We start from the raw sequence: 8,561 nt of genomic DNA on the forward strand, positions 1-8,561 counted from the left end.
TCCTTTCTAACCCCTCCAAAAGTGTCTCCTGTGTCCCCCCTCCCACAGTGTCTACCCTGCCCCTCCCACAGTGTCTTCTGTGTCCCCCCCCCTCCCACAGTGTCTCCTCTGCCCCCCCCACAGTGTCTCTTCTGCCCCCATCCCACAGTGTCTACTCTGCCCCCCCCACAGTGTCTCCTTTCCCACCCGTCCCATAGTGTCTCCTGTGCCCCTCCTCCCACAGTATCTCCTGTGTCCCCCCTCACACAGTGTCTCCTCTGCCCCCCTCACAGTGTCTCAGTTTCTTCTCTGTCCTCTTCACATCACACATAGAGCAAAGTGGAGATCAGAAGACAGCAAAGTGCTGGGTGGAAGGTGGGACTGGAGCTGCCAGAGTTCATAAATCAGGCTGGTGATTGGTTGCTAGGACTGCCTAGCAACCAATTACCGAACAGCTCCCACCCTGCCCATCCAGCATTATGCTGCCTCCTACTTTCCACTGCAGGTAACATGAGAGCGGCCGAGGCTAGGGGAGGCAGAGCTGCAGTCATGATTGACCTGTCGGCTCCCCAAGGTCGACTGGTTGATGATGATCGATGGCTTGTGGACCCCCGCTCTAGGTTGATCGCATCATCATTTAAAGGGACTTTGTCATGTGAGAATCATGGAGGCTGGTATTAGTCATCGAGATACCTGGATGTCATGCCATAGTTTAAACTTCCGGATTTCTGAGATTTTCCTGGAACAATTATAGGGATAAGGAATTCTGACACTTTGCCAACACTTATTTATAGCATGCTTGTTCTGCGTCTGTATGGAAGGCACAGCCAGGCAAATATAATTTTCTTCAGGAGGCCAGCAATAGGAGGCCCTCATAATTCTGTGATGACAGTGTCAACTTGAATTGGACCTTGCACCTAGATTGAAAGGTCTGCTGTGGGGGAAAACGTTGGATAATATTCTTACCTGGCTTACACCAATAGAGCTTAGGTGAAAATGACATCATCCTCCTTTAGGCAAGATCCTGAAGAATATTGAGTAGCTCAAATCTACCGAAGAAAATGATCCTGCATTCCACTGCAGCAGCATCTTGTACTGGAATTCAGCATCCTCTGGGATTTCTTCGACAGGATGGTGATGTCATATCCAGCAATACAGAAATTGGGGAAAAGGCTAGTATATTATCTCACTTTTCCTCTTCAGGCATTTCAGCAAGACGGAGGGGGTTGACATAAGAAAAGTGGTTTGCATGGAGTAAATGGCCCCCTTTAGGTACACTTATATAGTTAGGCCTCTACACGTAACGTGATGTGGATCCAATTCTTCTATAAGCTGAACTCCCAGGTGAATAGGTGGTGTTCTTTACATAAACACTAAATAGGAAATAAAAATGAAACAACATAAATCTAGAAGTTGATCAAATAAAATGTGTTTTTTTTATTATATAAACTTAAAACCATAGACAAGAGTCTATAGATTAGAGTCCATAAGCATTGCAAGAAATTGCAGCATATCTTTTAGGTTTGACAAGCCGTGTTTCAAAGTTCTTGAATATGTTTCTCTGATTCTGTTTCTACTTCCAGTGTATATTACTACCCTGATCATGTGTCTTGAAGTAGCTGATGTCCATAGAGTGGTAAGCTCAAAGAGCTCAAAACAGCACTGAACCCACTAAAAGACACACACGCTCTTGTAATATTGCACAAATTACAACATACCACAGAATACACACAGTAAGGAACAGGGGTGCCCGAGTTTCCAAATGGTCAGTCCGCCCCTGGTAAGGAACTTCTTATATTTTAAAGTCATCCTTTTAACTCTTTTCTGATTTAGTGCCTTAAAATTCATGTTTTGACCACAGTTGCGATTGTAATTGTAATTCATTTAAGTATTGGTTACCACTAGGTCAAACCAAGTTTTAATTTTACAGGAATAAAAAGGAATGCTAGTATGGCGGTACTACACACAGTAGTAAGTGGCAAGTGTGTCCTATTACTGATAGGTGGCGCACATGCTGCAGGCCAGTCCAGACACCGTTTATCAAGATGGCAGACAACAGCATTAGTGCGTGCATGGAACAGCATGTGGTGAAGGAATCTCTTCTGAAGGAAGACGTAAAACCCTTAGATATCTACAGAAGACTTCAAGCATAGTATGGTGATGAGACACTCAGCCACAGTAAGACATTTGATTAGTGTAAACATTTCAAAGATGGCCGTATGTCTGTCAGTGACAATCCCGCCCGTGGTGGTTCCCAGCCCACAGCAGTCATTCCTGTGAACATTCAGCATGTGGAACGCTTGATCCTGGATAATCAACATATAACCTGTTGTGAAATTTAACAAGAGTCCAATCTTTGTGTGGGAATGGTGAACACAATGATGATGAAGTGAAACAGGCTGACCTAGGATGGTTCAGGCATACTGACAAATCTTTCTATGCTGAAGTTTTCCAGGCATTAGTTAAATGCTAGCTTAAATGAATAAATGTACCAGGCGAGTATGTAAAAAAATAAATGCAGTTTCCACTCCTTGAAATTTGTTCTTTTATTATATAAACTCAAAAGTCCCAGTTTGACTTGAACGCCCATCATATATTCAAGAAAATGTTTTCACTGTTCTAAAGAGCTAGCTGACCCAACTTCCAGAACACTAAGGGCTAAATCATTACTATTCCTAGTCCCATGACATTTTCTACATATCTATAGATTATTACTGACATTTCGTCTCCCTTTTTCTTTGGGGAACAGTAGCTACAACTGATTTAAATTCCAACATCTGATGGCAAGCCTCTGTTACCTTCTCACCAGTATGGACACTATATACCATGTAAGTTGTGCTTTCTAGGGAATAGCATTATTTAATACATCCATATACTTTTTAGTACTATATCTCTTATCCTCCTTTTTCCCTCCCCTCTCCTCCCCTCTTTTAGCACAACTGAAATCCTCAGGCCTCCATTTTCTTTCTTTTGGTGACCCCAGTGGTTGTAGATGCTTGGGACTTGGGTGTGTCTGCTCAGTGTGACTACAAATGGCGACAACATACCCACTTTATCATGTGATTTGATTTTGGCGATCTTATGTAATTCCATGAATATTAGGTTAGTGCATACTGTTTGTAAATATTATATAGCAATATTTCCTATGTGTAATGGTTACCTATATGCACCATTTTTTTATATTGCAGAAAAAAATCCAGAACCAGCAAGCATACACCCCTGAAGAAGAGACAATCTCAGGTGTTATCTCATGCTTCTCATGTTTGGGTTTTGTTCACAAGTATCAGCTATGTATTCCATTTCATCTGGTCGCCTCTTCAATATGTGTGCTATGTATTTTATCTGATGTTTTTAGATAATTTGAAAAGAAAATTCTATATTTTATTAAATATCTTAAGGAGTGTCTTGGACATTTTGCTGCACTAAAAGTCCCCACCTCTAGAAGTCACCACTCTATTCATATTTATTATTGGGCTGAATGCAGCCTCAAATTTCCCTATTCCATTGCATAAGTGTCTAAAACATTTTTCATGAGTGGGCGAAAGGGGGGATTACATTCAGATCATACATCAAAAAGGCTGTAGCTGAACAGTTCTTAGAACTTCCCAGGGTTTGGAGGTTACAGAAAGAGAAATGTTGGTTAATCAATGCGTTACCAGTTTGAGATATAAGGGTACAGTATTGTCTCCTTTCTTAATGAGCATGCCTTTCTTGTAACCATAAAATAACTCATTTGGAATAAAATTCAATATTTTATTATTTATCATAAGGTGTGTCTTGGACATTTTGCTGTACTAAAAGTTCCCTCCTCTAGAAGGCACCACTCTATCCATAGGCATACACCTATGACAAATTCTACCAAACTGACCATTTTTTGCTGTTAGGTGGAGGACCTCTGAATAATTTGAAAACAAAAACAGATTAGCAAGAATGCAGTCTTGCATGTCAAGTCATGTGACAATAAATTCTCTTTTTTGTGTGGCATCTCTGTTTTCACTTTTCCACTACTTTCACTAACTGTTTGGGACATTTCATTCCCTTGTTTCCAACTATAACCTGCCCATGCCTGGCTTCACTTCCCTCAAAAGCTAGACTGGTAGGAAAAATAACATGTCCAGCACCTGAATGTCAGCTTGGCAAAGCTGCTTGGCAATTTAACTGCTTCTAGACCAGCTTGTAAAAAACAGCACTCTTCATCCAGTTCATGGCCTGGGTCATCCCACATTAACATACAGTTGCAAGAAAAAGTATGTGAACCCCTTGGGATTACGTGGAGTTTTGCATGAATTGGGCATAAAATGTGCTCTGAATGTCATCTAAGTCACAACAATAGAAGAACACAGTCTGCTGAACATAATACTACACAAACATTAGATGTTGCCATGGTTTAATTGCACATAACATGTAAACATTCACAGTGCAGGGAGGAAAAAGTATGTGAACCTTTGGACTTAATAACTGGTTGACCCTCCTTTGCCAGCAATAACCTCAACCAAACGTTTCCTGTAGTTGCAGATCAGACCTGCACAACATTCTGGAGTAATTTTGGACCACTCCTCTTCACAAAACTGTTTCAGTGTAGCAATATTCTTGGGATGTCTGGTGTGAATCGCTCTCTTAAGGTCATGCCACATCATTTCAATCGGGTTGAGGTCAGGACTCTGACTGGGCCACTCCAGAAGGCGTATTCTATGCTGTTGCAGCCATTGTTTTGTTGAATTACTTGTATGCTTTGGGTCATTGTCCTGTTGCATCACCCATCCTCTGCGGAGCTTCAGTTGGCGGACAGATGGTCGTTCGTTTTCCTGCAAAATGTCTTGATAAACTCTGGAATTCATTTTCCCATCAATGACAACAATCCGTCTAGGCCCTGAGGCAGCAAAGCAATCCCAAACCATGATGCTCCCTCCGCCATGTTTTACAGTGGGGATGAGGTTTTGATGTTGGTGTGCTGTGCCTTTTTTTCTCCACACATAGTGTTGTGTGTTCTTCCCAAACAACTCAATCTTGGTTTCATCTGTCCACAGTATATTTTGCCAGTAGTGCTGTGGAACATCCAAGTGCTCTTTTGCAAACTTCAAACGTGCTGCAATATTCTTTATGGACAGCAATGGCTTCCTCCGTGGTGTCCTCCCATGTAATCCATTCTTGTTTAATGTTTTCCTTATTGTAGATGTGTCAACAAAAATGTTAGCATGTGCCAGAGATTTCTGTAGGTCTTTAGCTGACACTCTGGGATTCTTCTTTACCTCATGCAGCATTCTGCGCTGTGCTCTTGCAGTCATTTTTACAGGACGACCACGCCTAGGGAGAGTAGCAACAGTGCTAAACTTTCTCCATTTGTAGACAGTCTGTCTTACCATGGACACATGAACATCAAGGCTTTTGGAGATACTTTTGTAACCCTTTCCAGCTTCATGCAAGTCAACAATTCTTGATCGTAGGTCTTCTGAGAGCTCTTTTCTGCGAGGCATGGATCACATCAGACAGTGCTTCTTGAAACCAGTAAACCCAAAACAGGTGTGTGTTTTTTAAGGGCAGGACAGCTGTCAGCAACACATCCAATATCATCACACTGATTGGAGTCAAGATTGGCTCACTTCTGGCTCCAATTAGCTCTGGGAGAAGTCATTAAGCTAGGGCCTCACATACTTTTTCCTCCCTGCACTGTGAATGTTTACATGTTATGTGCAATTAAACCATGGCAACATCTAATGTTTGTGTAGTATTATGTTCAGCAGACTGTGTTCTTCTATTGTTGTGACATAGATGACGTTCAGAGCACATTTTATGCCCAATTCATGCAAAACTCCACGTAATCCCAAGGGGTTCACATACTTCTTCTTGCAACTGTATTGCAACCCTCTGTCACAGTTTTTTTCATGTATTCTATTTTTCTTATGTTTTTTTAAATTTTTGTAATACATATATTATTTAAACTTCTATTTTTACATTTTAATGTGTTTTCCTTGTAAGACTGTTACTGCTCTGGCCAAGCAAATACAAGCAGGTATTGCAAAGCTGTAACTAAATTACTTAGCAAAGATACCATAGACTACACAGTTTCATGCCACCATAGTGACAATGTACTACTCTGGGGGGTGTTGATCATGGATATTTTTACATCGTGATTGCTTTTAGCAGTGACAATCACTGCTATAAGCAATCCTTTTAACTGCCAGGAATGACTTTCATTCATGACAGCTTGCTTACTGTTAGTTATCACATTGCACAAAGGCTGCTGTGAATTTCCTTGTACCATGTGATAGCTGTTGGCCAATCACAGCACAACAATAGTAAGCATGCTGTTCATGAATGAAATCAACTCATGACAGTTTGTTTAAATTTTTCACGTGATCGCTACAATTGGTCCTAGCGATCACCTGATGCCCTGGCCAGTCAGAGTGGCTAGGTACCACGCATGCGCACACACCAGGAGGCGCACTGGTGCGTATGTTCACCATGATATACAGGTACGTCACCTTGCCTGTATATGCCACCTGCCTGCAATAAAATACTGTAGGTGGGATAGCAAGTGATTAATAGTATGTTGGTTTTTAGATGGTAAAACATGGTCATCTGAAAATATTGATACAGTTAGAAAACTGGCATCAAGGTAGGGTCCACTGAAATATCAATAAAAGCTGGAAATCCTGGAAGTGTTATTAATGACAGAGCCAGTGGTTATATCAATCTGGACATTCTTTGAGTGAACTGGACTATGCACAAGGACCAAAAACCAGGAAAATGTTTCAAATATTTTTTCACTTTTAATCCTTTTCATTTTATAGTTGCTATTGTACATTTTGGAATGTATTTTCTGTAAATGTTTTCTTTCATCATTTTTCTTTCATCACAAAATTCATTAAAGTAATCCTCTAAATGCTTTAAATAGGAAATTAAATAATCCTTGCCTCTTTGAAGAATGATATCATATTCTAAACTCTATTATCTTCCTGTCTGCAGTGGCAGTGAGTGTTACATTTTTTAAGGTCAGAATTGTTACAGCAGATGCTGTGAATGGTGAGTGCTTCCATTAACCACTTCCCTACCGGGCACTTATACCCCCTTCCTACCCAGGCCAATTTTCAGCTTTTAGTGCTGTCGCACTTTGAATGACAATTGCGCGGTCATGCAACACTGTACCCATATGAAATTTTTATCATTTTTTTAGACAGATAGAGCTTTCTTTTGGTGGTAGTTAATCGCTTCTGTTTTTTTTTATTTTTTGCTAAACAAACCAAAAACAACAGAAAATTTTGGAAAAGGAAAACGTTTTTTCTTAGTTTCTGTTATACAATTTTGTAAATAAGTGATTTTTCTCCTTCACTGATGTGTGCTAATGAGGCTGCAGTGTTGGGCACTGATAAGCTGCACTGATGGGCACTGATAGGCGGCACTGATAAGGAGGAACTGACTGGCACTATTAGGTGTCACTGTTAGGTGGCACTGACTGGCACTGGTAGGCGGCACTGATAGGCAGCACTGACATGCACTGATAGGCAGCACTGACTGGCACTGTTAAGTGGCACTGACTGGCACTGATTGGTGGCACTGATTGGCAGCACTGATAGGCGGCACTGACTGACACTGATACGTGGCACTGACTGGTACTGATAGATGGCACTGAAAGGCAGCTCAGATGGGCACTGATATGTGGCATTGATGTGCACTGGTAGGCACTGATATGTGGCATTGATGTGGCCCTGGCATTTGGCATTGATGGGCATTGACAGGTGGCATTGATTGACACTGACAGGTGGCACTGATGGGGCTACACTGATCATCAGCGCACACTGATCATCAGTGCCCTGGTGATCAATGTACATGTCCCCTCTGAGTAATGCCGATTACCGGCTCTCCTCTCCTCATGAGCTGTCAGCGTGACAGCTCATGAGGAGAGGAATGTCGTTAAAAGGCATTTAATTATTTACATGCGATCAGCTGTGATTGGACACAGCTGATCACATGACAGAGCAGACGTCATTGGCTCTTTCCGTTGATCGGGGTCACAGCGCACCACTGATCGCCATGCTGCATGCCCCCCGGGGGCACGCATGCGCTGTTAGAGTGGGAGGACGTCATACGACGTCCTCCCAGAACGAGAGAACCGCCTTACACCCGTCATTACCTTATATGGTGGGCGGGAGGCTTTTAAAACAAGTAGTGGAAGCCATCGTTTGCATGTGTGAAGGGTTGACTGCAGAGTCAACTGACCCCATTGACACTATTTGCTTATTTATTGCAGGTACTTATATAACGCCGTTAATTTACGCAGCAAAATACATTCACATCAGTCCCTAACCCTCAAGGGGCATACAATCCAAGGTCCCTAACTCATATTCATACATACTAGGGACAATTTAGACAGGAGCCAATTAACCTACCAGCATGTCTTTGGAGTGTGGGAGGAAACCGGAGTACCCGGAGCAAACCCACGCAGTCACAGGGAGAACATGGAAACTCCAGGCAGGTGGTGCCAGGGTTAGGATTCAAACCAGCGACCCTAGTACTGCCAGGCAGACGTGCTAACCATTTAGCCACTGTGATGCCCCAGGCGTACCTCGGTTTACAAATTTAAT

General features: G+C 42.1%; 1 long non-coding RNA gene across 1 annotated transcript; it reads left to right on the plus strand.

The window, feature by feature from the left end:
- Positions 1 to 231: 231 nt before the first annotated feature.
- Positions 232 to 3,963, plus strand: LOC149445588 (uncharacterized). Its single transcript, XR_016306383.1, has 3 exons — positions 232 to 2,807; positions 2,914 to 3,081; positions 3,168 to 3,963. It is a non-coding gene; the product is annotated as an uncharacterized LOC149445588 (long non-coding RNA).
- The last annotated feature ends 4,598 nt before the right edge of the window (positions 3,964 to 8,561 follow it).

This window comes from Staurois parvus, unplaced genomic scaffold, assembly GCF_062004578.1.
Source record: "Staurois parvus isolate SC_StPar_1 unplaced genomic scaffold, SC_StPar_1.0 ptg000717l, whole genome shotgun sequence".
Lineage (NCBI taxonomy): Eukaryota > Metazoa > Chordata > Amphibia > Anura > Ranidae > Staurois > Staurois parvus.